At 37.2% G+C, this 14,344-nt stretch overlaps 2 long non-coding RNA genes across 3 annotated transcripts; both read left to right on the forward strand.

Moving 5' to 3' along the window:
- Nucleotides 1-5,786: 5,786 nt before the first annotated feature.
- On the forward strand, nucleotides 5,787-7,732 carry LOC310730602. Of its 2 annotated transcripts, XR_014534861.1 has the most exons (4): nucleotides 5,787-5,900; nucleotides 6,031-6,133; nucleotides 6,251-6,314; nucleotides 6,801-7,732. It is a non-coding gene; the product is annotated as an uncharacterized lncRNA (long non-coding RNA). The 2 variants fall into 2 exon arrangements; XR_014534860.1 differs by having other exon boundaries at nucleotides 6,251-7,732.
- A 123-nt stretch (nucleotides 7,733-7,855) lies between these two features.
- LOC310730603 lies at nucleotides 7,856-12,086 on the forward strand. The gene is made up of 3 exons (XR_014534862.1): nucleotides 7,856-8,101; nucleotides 10,432-10,579; nucleotides 12,048-12,086. It is a non-coding gene; the product is annotated as an uncharacterized lncRNA (long non-coding RNA).
- The last annotated feature ends 2,258 nt before the right edge of the window (nucleotides 12,087-14,344 follow it).

Genomic DNA, 14,344 nt, shown 5'->3' on the forward strand with positions numbered 1-14,344 from the left:
TAAATTTATCACTTAAAATTAGTAATACAGTAATGTTTTTTTTTCTTTCAAATATATGAAATGTGTTAGTGAAAACATAGTTTTGTTATTCCTAATGTTCCTGAACATGTTCCTGAACATCCGGTATCTTATTATTATTTTTTATTATTATTATTATTATTATTATTATTATTATTATTATTATTATTATTATTATTATCATCATTATTATTATTATTATTAATGATTTTTTTTTTTTACTTTTATTTTGAAAATGCGTGTATGGCGAAACTGCACGTGCTCTATTACCTTCAGAAACGTGAGAGAAGGGAAACCATTGTATCACAACTCATGCATGCTATCATTAGAATCAGAATCAGAATCAGAAGATTCTTTATTGCCAAGTGTGTTTGCACTTTCAAGGGATTTGTTTTAGTCACAGAAGCTTCCAGTTGCACATTTTATTAATGATAAATAACAATAAACTTAAAGTAATAAAAATGATAAAAAAAAGGATAAGAAAGTGTTATTGCACATTTTTATAAAGAAAAATAAATAAGGAGTAATAATGCACAGAAGGTACAGAAGTGGTATTGCACATATTTTTTATTTATTGTACAAAAGGGAGAGCATGTAAGTGTTTATGAGGGAAGAAACTTTTCATGTGCCTCCTGTCCTGGTGTTGGTGCTCTGTAGCGTCGGACAGACGGCAAAAGTTTAAAAAGCATATGGTTTGATTGAGGGAGCCAAAGTAATCTTCTGAGCCCTTTTTCATTCTGGATGTGTACAGTTCCTGTAGAATGGGCAACTGTGTAAACAGCTCCTGTGGCAGGTTGAAGTTCCCCAGCTGGCGAATTAAGTGCATCCTCTGTTGGGCCTTTTTAACAATGGAGTCGATGTGATTGTCCCACTTCAGGCCCTGACAGATGGTGGTGTCCAGGAACCTAAATGACTCCACTTTTGCGACAGTGCTGTTCATGATGGTGATTTGGCAGATTGTGGGGTGGTTTCTCCTGAAATCATCAATCATCTCCACTGTTTTGAGCGGGGTTAAGCTCCAGGTTGTTATGACTGCACCAGCAGCCAGACTGCAACCTCACTTCTATATTCAGATTAATTACCGTCTTTGATGAGGCTGATGACTGTAGTGTTGTCTGCAAACTTCAGGATCTTGACAGAAGGGTCTGTAGAGGTGCAGTCGTTGGTGTACAAGGAGAAAAGCAGTTGGAAGAGAACACATCCCTGGGGGGCACCAGTGCCCATAGTACGACTCATTATCCGTTTTCTATCCGTCAGAAAGCTGCTGATCCACTGACAGGTAGAGCTAGAAACAGAGAGCTGAGCTAGTTTGGTCTGGAGGAGTGTTAGGATGATGGTATTAAAGACTGAACTGAAGTCCACAAACAGGATAAGTCCCTGTTTTGTCCAGATGTTGCAGGATAAAGTGCAGTCCGCATCGTGTTCACCGCATCGTCCACAGAGCTGTTTGCTCGGTAAGCAAACTGCAGGGGGTCCAGCAAGGGTCCGGTGATGTCCTTCAGATAAGCCAACACCAGTGTCTCAATTGACTTCATGACCACAGATGTTAGGGCAACAGGTCTGTAGTCATTAAGTCCAGTGATTTTTGGTTTCTTTGGAATGGGGATGATGGTGGAACGTTTGAAGCAGGCAGGCACTTCATACAGTTCCAGTGATCTATTGAAGATCTGTAAAAAGATGGACAGCAGGCTGGTCAAATGGCATCTGGTCCTGATGCTTTCCTTCTTTTTTATTTCCTGAAGACCTGACGCAAATCATCTTCACTGATCTGAAGCACAGGAGGGGGAGAGGGAGGCTGCTGGAGGTGTTGATGGTCGAGTTGTAAGATGGTCAGGATGGGTATGAGGTGCGAGACCGGGAGTTTCAAATCTGCAGTAAAACTCATTGAGGTCATAAACCAGTTGTTGATTCCCTACAGAGCTGGGTGATGTTGTCATGTACCTTGTGATGTCTCTTAGGCCTTTCCACACTGAAGCAGAGTCATTGGCTGAAAATTTATTTCCTAGCTCCTATTCACCAATCTAATCTCCTTTGTCAGTGTGTTCCTGGCCTGATTGTACAAGATTCTGTTCTCATTCCTGTAGGCATCCTGTTTGGCCTGGCAAAGCTGTATGAGTATTGTATGTTAAATGAGTCCTGATATAAATGCATATATCCTCACAGAAGCTAATATAAGATGTTACAGAGTCTGTAAGCTCATCCAGATCAAATCAGATATGTTATCTGATCTGCCAGCTGTAGCAACGCTGCATTTACATGCGCTTGCTGAGGAATGTAAACACTGACCAGAACGAAAGAGGGAAACCCCCGTGATGAGTAGAAAGGCTTACAGTTGATAAAGAGTGCTTTTAGAATGATGTAAAAGCATGTCCCACCACCTTCGCGATTGGCGATGGCTTCATTCTGCCAGATTTCAGTAAAACACAGAGCAGCAGAGTTTAAAAAGTCCTTATTTGTCCACGAGAGCAGGAGAAGTTTGTCTATTAAACCATCTAACCTTGGAAGACGTTTGACTGTAAGCAAGTTTACAAATTTCAAGCAAGATGGTTTAATTTAACGCAACATGTTTTAAAGTTAAAAAGAACACTATTATTTACAAGAATCATTGTGTGATGTAAAGCTAGGAAATAAGAGTGGACGGCAGCCTTTCTGAACTTGTTTCATATTTATCATGATTTCATATTTTATTTTGTTTATAAATTGTATTTTTTGCATTTTTCAGTTTTACAAAAAGTAGAGAGTAATGACCAAGAAAAGCACGCCTTGGGACTTTATTTGAGTGTTTGCTATCTGTCTAGTGGAGCATAGCTATGTTCTATAAGGGCACAATATGCTGCTAACTGGAACTCACATCATATTAATATATTAACACATAAGAATAGAAAATGTGGTTACCTAATGAATGTATCAAGGTCGAACAACCACCATATAGAACACAAGCAGAGAAAAGACGATGATGATCAGGTGATCAGGAATGTCTCTGTTGTCAGTCATGTTTGCATCACTGACTCCCTCTGTCTCCTCCACTGTCTAACCCCATACTTCTTGTTGCATTCTGCCTTGCTGGTTATTAGCTTCGTAAACTAGCCTACGTCTGTGGTGTGTGAGAGCCAGGAAATGATACACCAGTGGTAGGTTGAAAAAGCTATACTTATTTATAAATGAAACCACAGGCCACTTTCCACGCAAAGGCTGACCTGACAGGAGAATGTGCTCACCTGTAAGTAAACTCTAACATCAAATTTCAAAATCTGAAAATACAGCCAGTCTCTTATGTCCTCAATTTTAGTCCTAACTTCAGTCTTCAAATTTTATCTTGGGCGGGGGATACCACTAAATCATGCTGTAATTTTGGCAAGGTGTTAAGTCACTCTAATTGCTGCAAAAACATACAGTACAGTATAAATGCTCCGGTGACCCCCGTGCATAATTTTTGCATTATTGAACCCCTGGCACTGCTGGAGGATTAAGCCAATGGAAGAATAAGAAGAGAAAGATCCTTCATGGACCATGATGATTTCCTGGCCTATGATGACTGGCTAATAAGCCGATTTAGATTTGCTAGAGCTCTGTTCTTGGATCTACAGTGCCTTGCAAAAGTATTGACCCCCCTTGACGTTTTTCCTATTTTGTTGCCTTACAACTTGGAATTAAAATTGATTTTTATTTGGATTTCATGTAATAGACATACACAAAATAGACCACATTGGTGAAGTGAAATGAAAAAATAACTTGTTTCAAAAAATTCTAAAAAAGAAATAACGGAAAAGTGGTGCGTGCATATGTATTCACCCCCTTTGCTATTAAGCCTCTAAATAAGATCTGGTGCAACCAATTACCTTCAGAAGTCATGTAATTACTTAAATAAAGTCCACCTGTGTGCAATCTAAGTGTCACATGATCTCAGTATATATATATACACCTGTTCTGAAAGGCCCCAGAGTCTGCAACACCACTAAGCAAGGGGCACCACCAAGCAAGCGGCACCATGAAGACCAAGGAGCTCGCCAAACAGGTCAGGGACAAAGTTGTGGAGAAGTACAGATCAGGGGTGGGTTATAAAAAAATATCCAAAACTTTCAACATCCCACGGAGCACCATTAAAGCCATTATTGAAAAATGGAAAGAATATGGCACCACAACAAACCTGGCAAGAGAGGGCCGCCCACCAAAACTCGCGGACCAGGCAAGGAGGGCATTAATCAGAGAGGCAACAAAAAGACCAAAGATAACCCTGAAGGAGCTGCAAAGCTCCACAGTAGAGATTGGAGTATCTGTCTATAGGACCACTTTAAGCCGTACACTCCGCAGAGCTGGGCTTTACGGAAGAGTGGCCAGAAAAAAGCCATTGCTTAAAGAAAGAAATAAGCAAACACGTTTGGTGTTCGCCAAAAGGCATGTGGGAGACTCCCCAAACATATGGAAGAAGGTACTCTGGTCAGATGAGACTAAAATTGAGCTTTTTGCCCATCAAGGAAAACGCTATGTCTGGTGCAAACCCAACACCTCTCATCACCTCGAGAACACCATCCCCACAGTGAAGCATGGTGGTGGCAGCATCATGCTGTGGGAATGTTTTTCATCAGCAGGGACTGGGAAACTGGTCAGAATTGAAGGAATGATGGATGGCGCTAAATACAGGGAAATTCTTGAGGGAAAACTGTTTCAGTCTTCCAGAGATTTGAGACTGGGACAGCGGAACCCATCCAACTTGAAGGAGCTGGAGCAGTTTTGCCTTGAAGAATGGGCAAAAATCCCAGTGGCTAGATGTGCCAAGCTTATAGATACATACCCCAAGAGACTTGCAGCTGTAATTGCTGCAAAAGGTGGCTCTACAAAGTATTGACTTTGGGGGGGTAAATAGTTATGCACGCTCAAGTTTTCTGTTTTTTTTTTTTTGTCTTATTTCTTGTTTGTTTTACAATAAAAAATATTTTGCATCTTCAAAGTGGTAGGCATGTTGTGTAAATCAAATGATACAAACCCCCAAGAAATCCATTTTAATTCCAGTTTGTAAGCCAACAAAATAGGAAAAACGCCAAGGGGGGTTAACACTTTTGCAAGGCACTGTATGCCACCCAAGGCCAAATACAGGTCCTTACCGCTTTGGGGTTAATGGCAGACATGGAAATGGACAAAATTATTTGCAGCAATGTCCAGTTTCCCAAATGTAATTAGCACAATTGACTGCACTCATATTGCTATAAGGGCTCATATCTCAGTGTCTGTTATGTTTCTTTTTCTCTTTTCTCATCAGCATTCATGATGTGATTTTCATTGACTACAGTATTTATGGGTAAAAGTGGGCATGTACAGGGTGGGAAATGAGCCTGATTCACGTATGCACACTTGCAGATGATTTGTGATTTATAAAGTAAACACTGCTTACTTGTTCTATGTTTTATAAGTCTGAATATTTTTTGCTTTCGGGCGCATGTACACTTTTAGTAAGAAGTTTTAGTTTTGGTAAGTTTTAGTAAATACTTTTATAAATGAGACCCCTAGTTATTAAGTCCTGAACTTAATGGCAACACTGTGTCTAAGCTTTAAATGCCTTCCACTTTGGCTGAATTAAGCACTTCTAGAAGTGGTCCAAAAAATCCTCCACAATAATAAGAAGATACAATTTGGTTGCAGTAGTAGTTGCAATATCACAGCCTTTTGAAGGTGATACAGGGGTTGCAACAATTGTTTGACCATTTTATTTTAGTTTTTTTTTTTTATGTTCGCCTTGTCACATGTTGCATTTTGGACAAGGATGTGAAACCATTTAGTATACCAAATATGTAAGAATATAAGAACTCAAACAAGCACTTTTTTCCTTGCACTGCAGTTACTTAACTGTCTCAGCAAGATCTTTGCAGCAGTGCTGTTTATAGCAGGTATCATTTTAAATTTGCATGATTTATATTGGCATCATATTTATTTTCATCTAAGATAAAGGTTTCTGTTAATAATCTTTACTAGGTTTCAAACCTTCTTAATTTTCTGAATATATTTTTTAAATTGTAGGCATACACACAGCAGTAGGATTTAACATATTCCAAAAGCCAGAAAGCAAATTTACAAATGAAGATCCACTGTTTGGTCCATTTAATGTTCATTCAAAGGATGGGTCAGTATCTTTTACTATATTTTGATATATGGTAAATCGCTGATTTAAGACATTGATTAGTAATAATGTAATATTTAACTATGTATAGTTAAATGTTTGTGTTTGTATTTATTTCAGAGTTTTTGATCCTACTCCTACTTCTGGAGGTATAGCATCCAACTGGGGTGAACATCAGCTTCTGGTATATTGTCTCATATTTTCAATTAGATAAAAAAATTGAAAGCCTTACATGATAATTCACTGATATATTGTTTTGGAAATTAGAAGTTAATTTTGTTCAAACTGTAGGTCAGAACTGTAATTTCATTTCTGCTTTTTCTGACAGCCTAGTTCTCCATAGTTTCTGCTGCTAAATGCATTAGAGATTATGACTTCTCTTTTAGGCAGTAAGATGTTTTCCATCACAAATTAGCTTAGAAAGGAAAAGATACAAAATGGTGCAGCTGCTGACCTGAAGTCTGAAATAAACACAGTGTAGACTGTAGATAAAACTGGTTTAATATGATACTATTGATTAATATCAACTAGGCAGATGATGTAGACAGCCTTTCTACCCTACTCCTTAGCTGTCAGATGTGTTGCTCTGGAAGATATTTCCTGCTGAATTTTCTAATCACAGCATTTTTGTTTCCTCTTTCTATCTGCTGATGACTTTACTAAATCAAAGATGGGTAAAATCTGCCATTTCTTGTTTACCCACAAAAGCCAAAAACAAACCACATACCTTTAATTACTTTCTACCCCCTTTTAACACCATGGTTTCAATTTCAATTAAAAAAAGTCTCTAGCACTGTTTAATTGGACCAACTCTCTTTTGAGGTACAAGTAAGACTTTTGTATTTTACTCTGAATAAGATCATTTACCAAATCTGCTAAATTCTTTTTACCCTGTACTACAGCCACCTCCAGTCTCTCATGGCTTTTTCTGAGCAAACCAGATTCACAGTATATATACAAATTATTATTAGTGTAACCAAACAGAAGAAACTTCCCTAACAACAATCTCCACGTATCTGCATTGTAATTCGGATTATCTGGTTTAAGACAACTTAATGTTACCAAATAAATTTAAAAACTATTCTATAGGATGAATAAAGCATATCCTAATTATAATTTATTAGCCAGAAAATGTTTAGTAATGTATATCTGACAATCATTAACATGAATTTGCTCGCTCTTTCATGCATTCATTTCTTTTTATTTATTTAGTTAGTCATTAATTTATATAAGTAACACAAAATCCCTCAAACACAACTTATCTACTTATTTATTCCACTGGCAGTTTGAAGTTAAATGAAGAAAATCTAATTAATTTCCACATTTCATAAACCTTACATAAAACATTTGTTGTCTTAAAATCTACTGTATGTTTGTAACTATCAAAAGAAGAGTAAAATGTATCCCAGTAAGTTGGGTATGTGTCTGCACTAAATCATACACAAGACTTCTTAAAAGACCCTCACCTAATAACATGCACTACAGCTCCAGGAACAAAATGCCATGAAGAGCAACAGCAACAATAAAAATAAATACCAAGCTAATCAACCTGCTTTTTTATCAAGGTATGAACATCAAATGAATAATTTAAATGAAATAATGAACCCCTCTTTATTTTATTTTATTTCAATGCAATTTTAATATATTAAAAAATTGTCAATATTGATTTTAATTAGACCCCTTGAGGAAGAGAAGATCTCCATAAAATGATGCTATCACGAAGGTATTTAGATTTTTGTCGATCAATCTATAAGAAAAACTGATATCAGGTATTTGTAACATGTGGTTTCTGACATAAATTACTACAGATTAGATTTTAATATATTCAATATTTTGTAAAACCCTTCTGCTACAGGGACAGAGATCGCTTTTGTGTTGGACGGCTCTGGTAGTATCGAGCAGGAGAATTTTGAAAGGGCCAAGGAATTTATTCATAATGTGATGAGAAATGTTTGGACAACATGTCTCAGTGTAAGTAATGCATCAAATTGACCAAGCACTAAAGTCATACATTAAAATTTAAGGTTAAGTAATTGTATTACACAAACACCATTTTAATGACTGGGGTAGATTTTTAACACCTGGCCCACATGACTTTTAGATAGGAGAACAGCTAGTGTCCCTACACTTACATCGGGCCTGCTTAGAGAATTGTGTAGGTTAGACTATATTGACAACAGTTTGCAGACACCTGATCATAAGTATTGTATGTGCTTTTTGAGCATGGCATTCCATATTTAGTCTTAATTTGCTCTTGTAATTCCCTCCACTCTTCTGGGAAGATTTCCACTAGGTTTTAGAGTGTGCTTGTGAACATTTGTGTTCATCAGCCACAAGGGTATTACAAAAGGCAGGTACTGATGTAGGTGAGGAGGCCTAAGGTGCGGTCAATGTTAAAATTTATCCCAAAGGTGTTCAGTAGTGTTCAGATCAGAGCTCTATAGCAGGCAGCTCAAGATCTTCCTCTCCAAACCAGATCTTCATGGAGCTCACTTTGTGCACAGAGGCATTGCCATGCTGGAACAGGTTTGGGTTTTCAAGTTCAAAAGAAAAGCAAAATTTTATTATACCACATCCAAAGACACCTAAAAAATTGTGTGCATCCAGATTTGTTTTAACAGTTGGGAGAGGAACCACAAGTGACCCAAGGTCAGGTGACCCAATACTTTTGTCCATATAGTGTATGTACTGAGCATAGCAAAGACTGCTCAGTGGTTGAGAATCAGGAACCCTAAATTGAGTTGCTATTAAATTATCTGGCCACTAGTGCACATCAGAGCAGATTTCAAACTCATTTTTACATCCCGTGTGGGCGTGTAAGTGAAGCATCTTTGTAAAATAAAAACAAGTGTGAGGTCCCAAGCTGAGATCTTGGGACATTGTACCAGACACAGGCATCTCATCCCTTTAGAATGGCTATAAGTCCCAATCTGGGACAATACTGTTAGATGCAGATGCCATTCATATTGTGCATTCCTGGCAAAGTAGGCCCTCTTAAAAAGCCTAACTGTGTATGGGCTCTGGGCTCATGCTGCCATGGCATTTGCTTACTGTCTCAAAAGACTATGATAGCCTTAGGAGAGCAGTCTTCAAAAAAAATATTCTAATCGAGGGATTCACCCTTGACCACTCAAATGTGAGCTGCATGGCATCAGTTATTGTCAACACACAGTGTTGATTATAATGCACTACTCTCACAAAAATGTGTCATTGTATCTGAACATAATGCTGCCAACAAGTTAGCACTGTCTCGGTGAATACTGATGTATTGATCTTGAAAATGGTAAGAAGTATTTGCATTCCAGATGAATGTTTATAACTCCAGCTAATATGTTCAATCGTGATGCTATGATTCAAAAAGCATTCCGTTGCTCTGTGACTCTTGACCGTCCCCTCAACAGGGGAAGTTGACTTACTTCCACCAGTGACTAAAATGCTTGTCTATGAAAAACAAACCTTAGAAAATGTTTGTCTTCTAGAGTGGTGACACAATGTACCTTTGCATACTGCAGGTTGACAAGAGTGGACTATTCCTGTGGTTGCATTAATTCATCTTATGTAAAGAATCAGAATAAAATCACTATTCTTATTCTGAATCCTTATTCAGAATAGAAACCCTTGTTTTGTATAACACAGTCTACTAACTCTGAAGCATCAGAGAAGCAAAACACTTTGTGCAAGAAGCAAAACACTTTCTGAAAACGATTGGTGACTTTGTTTGGATTTATGATCAATCAAGCCCTGAGCCACTGTCATCTGCACGTCACTGACAGCCCCTGGCCCCTATCCTCACGCCTTCTTGGATTCCTTTTGTTGGACTGTCTACTGTATAAGTTTTCATTTTCAAATGTATAGCATGACCCACAAGTCATGTCTATTTAATATTTACTTCTTCCCAGGAATGACAGGACCCAGATTTCTGACCTGCCAAATAAATTAAAGGATGAATTCAAGAACCCTTGCTTTCACTTCAGTCCTTTTTATCTGTTTATTGTCTTCTTCTCCTTTCTAATAAATGTTGCAGCCCCATAGACAGACCCTATCACACATAATAAAGTGTGTAGTGTTACTATTACAGTTTCTGGCTACTAAAGCATTCAAAGCAGACTTTAAAATTATTTTCAAAAACAATGTGGTTTCAAGTTAAATCATAGGCCATTATCAAAATTGCTCATGATATAATATAATATAATATAATATAATATAATATAATATAATATAATATAATATAATATAATATAATGGATTATATTATATAATTGTAGTATTATTGTAAATGTAAATGTAAATTTTCTCTTCAGTGCAAGTTCGCAGTTGTACAATATGGGAGAGACATAAGGAACTCTCTCTGAATGAAAATGATGAACGTCTTAAAGCTATGCACAAGGTGAAGAACATAAAACAGATCCATGCAATCACCAAGACAGCTTCAGCTCTCTACTATGTTCTGTGAGTACCCAAACCCAAAAATTTATCATGAGTTTCTATAGCTGATGCCTCATTAGCATCCATATCTACGGTGGCCGAGAAGTGCAAAACACATTAACAAATCCAAAAACAAATTAACAAATCCAAAAACAAATTACCAAATCCGAAAACAAATGACCAAATCCAAAAACAAATGACCAAATCCAAAAACAGATTACCAAATCCAAAAACAAATTAACAAATCGAAAAACAAATTAACAAATCCAAAAACAAATCAACAAATCTAAAAACAAATCAACAAATCCGAAAACAAATTAACAAATTCAAAAACAAAACAACAAATCCAAAAACACATTAACAAATCTGAAAACAAATTAACAAATTAGAAAACACTAACAAATCCAAAAACAAAATAACAAATCCAAAAAAAAATATACAAATTCAAAAACAAATTAACAAATCCGAAAACAAATTTAAAAACAAATTAACAAATCCGAAAACAAATTTAAAAATAAATTAACAAATCCGAAAACAAATGAACAAATTCAAAAACACATTAACAAATCCAAAAAACACAACGACAAGCCAGACAAACCGGAAAAGGTAGGTATAGTTTGCGAATGGAAACTTACAGATCATTGGACAAGACACCTGTCAGTCAAGATATACAGGTGAATGACAGGTGTCTCGTCCAATGATCTGTAAGTTTCCATTCACAAACTACCTACCTTTTCCGGTTTGTCTGAATCGTTGCACGAAACACATTAACAAATCCAAAAAACACAACGACAAGCCAGACAAACCGGAAAAGGTAGGTATAGTTTGCGAATGGAAACTTACAGATCTTTGGACGAGATACCTGTCACTCACCTGTATATCTTGACTGACAGGTGTCTTGTCCAATGATCTTGCAATCCATTCGCAAACTATACCTACCTTTTCCGGTTTGTCTGGCTTGTCGTTGTGTTTTTTGGATTTGTTAATGTGTTTTTGAATTTGTTAATTTGTTTTCGGATTTGGTAATTTGTTTTTGAATTTGTTAATTTGTTTTCAGATTTGTTATTTTGTTTTTGGATTTGTTAGTGTTTTCTAATTTGTTAATTTGTTTTCGGATTTGTTAATGTGTCTTTGGATTTGTTGTTTTGTTTTTGAATTTGTTAATTTGTTTTCGGATTTGTTAATGTGTTTTTGGATTTGTTGTTTTGTTTTTGAATTTGTTAATTTGTTTTCGGATTTGTTGTTTTGTTTTTGGATTTGTTAATTTGTTTATGGATTTGTTAATTTGTTTTTGGGTTTGTTAATTTGTTTTTGGATTTGTAAATTTGTTTTTGGGTTTGTTAATTTGTTTTTGGATTTGGTAATTTGTTTTTGGATTTGTTGTTTTGTTTTTGGATTTGTTGTTTTGTTTTTGGATTTGTTAATTTGTTTTCGGATTTGTTCATGTGTTTTGCACTTCTCGGCCACCGTACATATCCTATTTTACCTGCAGCACAGACATTTTTGTTCCTCAAAGTGAACACCAAAAAAATTATCATTATCATATCAAATAAAAATGTATAATAGGAATACTGTTAATCACCAGATGACTTAAAAAGCAAACAAAGGTATAGATATAGATCATTGTTACCAAACCAGTCATACAGTCATATATATTCTGTGGTTTTACACATCTGTACATAACAATAATCATATGTTCCTTATCAGGTTTTAGAATTAGGTTGTCAGGAATCCCCCTGTCACGCCCCCTTCGGAGGCCGTCTTTCCCGGGGATTCCCTGACGCACCGCACTCCTGTTCTCGTGCGTGCCCCGCCCGCATGCAGCTGCTCGCAATCGGGCTTCACGAGGCGCAGCTGAGACTCATCTCCGGGTCCGATCACACCACCCATATAAACCCCGCACTCACCTTCACGAACTGTCGGTTATTAGATGTACGTGTGTGTAGTTTCGTGTTGGTCTGTGCAGGTTCCTGGTAGCTCGCTGCTCCGCGTATGCTTCCCACGCTACGCATCTTCGCCTTCCGGATTCCCCGTTCTCTCCACGGCGGCGTGTGAGTTTCCCGGCGCGCCTCGGACTTCTGACGCTTCTCCGTCTCTTCCTCCGCGCCACACCGCGCACCGTGGATATTATTTGTTTATCATTTGTATTTCGGACTTCCGTTTGCCGGTTTATCCCGCGCTGCGGGTGTTTTTTTTTTTTTTTGGCTCTGCCTGTTTTGTTTAATAAAGACACCGGCTTCTATTTCTGCCTCCGCCTCCATCTACGTCGCGTGACATAGGTAAACTTCAGAAGAACAACACATGACATTACAGCGTCACTGTTTATTTTTCCAAAAATAAATCCAAAATAGAATAACCATGTGTAAAAAATTTATTACACTAGATTCGTATGATGTAGGAGATTGTAGAGCCACCTTTAGAAATAACTTGAAGTAATATTGTTCTGTGTGACCTAATCAGTGTCTCACAGGTTTTTGGAGAAATTTGGCTCACTCTTTACAATGTTGAGTTCATTGAGGTTTGCAGGCATTTTTTATGCACAGTTCTCTCAAGATCCCACAGGATTTCAGTCAGGACGAGGTCTGGCCATTGTAACACCCTGATTCTGTTCTTTTTCAGCCATTCTGATGTAGATTTTTTTTTTTGTGTGATTGGGATCATTGTTCTGTTTCTATCTCCTGTCATGCCAACCAGTGTCTGCGGCGTCTAAGATGTATCTTTTGCAAGATTTTACTGTCTGATGTTGGGGTGAATTTGCTGAGATGTTTACTCGTGTGACGATTGGAATCTTGATAGTTTTTCACTTGTGAATAATGTTCCCCACTGTCATATGATGGACTTATTCCCAGATTAATGGGCAGCAACAATTGCTTTTCTGAAGTGATTGCTGATGTTGTTTCTATCTGAAATTGTGGTAATGCACACCTCAGTGGTTCAGACCAGCGAACTGATTTTTTTATTCTCAGGTGGGGCCAGAGGTTCTGAATAAAACACAGGCAGTAAAAGAGATGACAGAGATAGCTGGCAGTGAAGACCGATTTTTTATTTATTTTTTAATTTATTTTTTTTTGGTGTTTGCAATTACGCTGCTTTGGATAACATTCTCTCGTCACTGGAAAAAAACGATAATTAAAATTGGATGTAAGCCAAATTGTAGGTGCACACTTATATTGTAAGCCCTGTGTACTATAATAAAAAAAATGTAGGTCATTCACTAAAAGTAAAAAAAAGCACTGAATATTTACGTATAGTATATAGAGAAAGAGAGAGGTGCATCTCAATGAATTAGAATGTCGTTGAAAAGTTCATTTATTTCAGTAATTCAACCTAAATTGTGAAACTCGTGTATTAAATAAATGCAATGCACACAGACTAAAACTATTTGAATATGGTGACATGCCAATCAGCTCAAAACACCTGCAAAGGTTTCCTGAGCCTTCAAAATTGTCTCTCAGTTTGGTTCATTAGGCTACACAATCATGGGGAAGACTGCTGATTTGACAGTTGTCCAGAAGACAATCATTTACACCCTTTACAAGAAGATTAAGCCACAAACATTTACTGCCAAAGAAGCTGTCTGTTCAGAGTGCTGTATCCAAGCATGTTAACAAAATGTTAAGTGGAAGGAAAAAGTTTGGAAGAAAAAGAGGCACAACCAACCGTGAGAACCTCAGTCTTGAGAGACTTGTCAAGCAACATCGAATCAAGAATTTGGGTGAACTTTACAAGGAATGGACTGAGGCTTGGGTCAAGGTATCAAGAGCCACCACACACAGACAGGTCAAGGAA

This window comes from Silurus aristotelis (assembly GCF_946808225.1).
Source record: "Silurus aristotelis genome assembly, chromosome: 8".
Taxonomy (NCBI): domain Eukaryota; kingdom Metazoa; phylum Chordata; class Actinopteri; order Siluriformes; family Siluridae; genus Silurus; species Silurus aristotelis.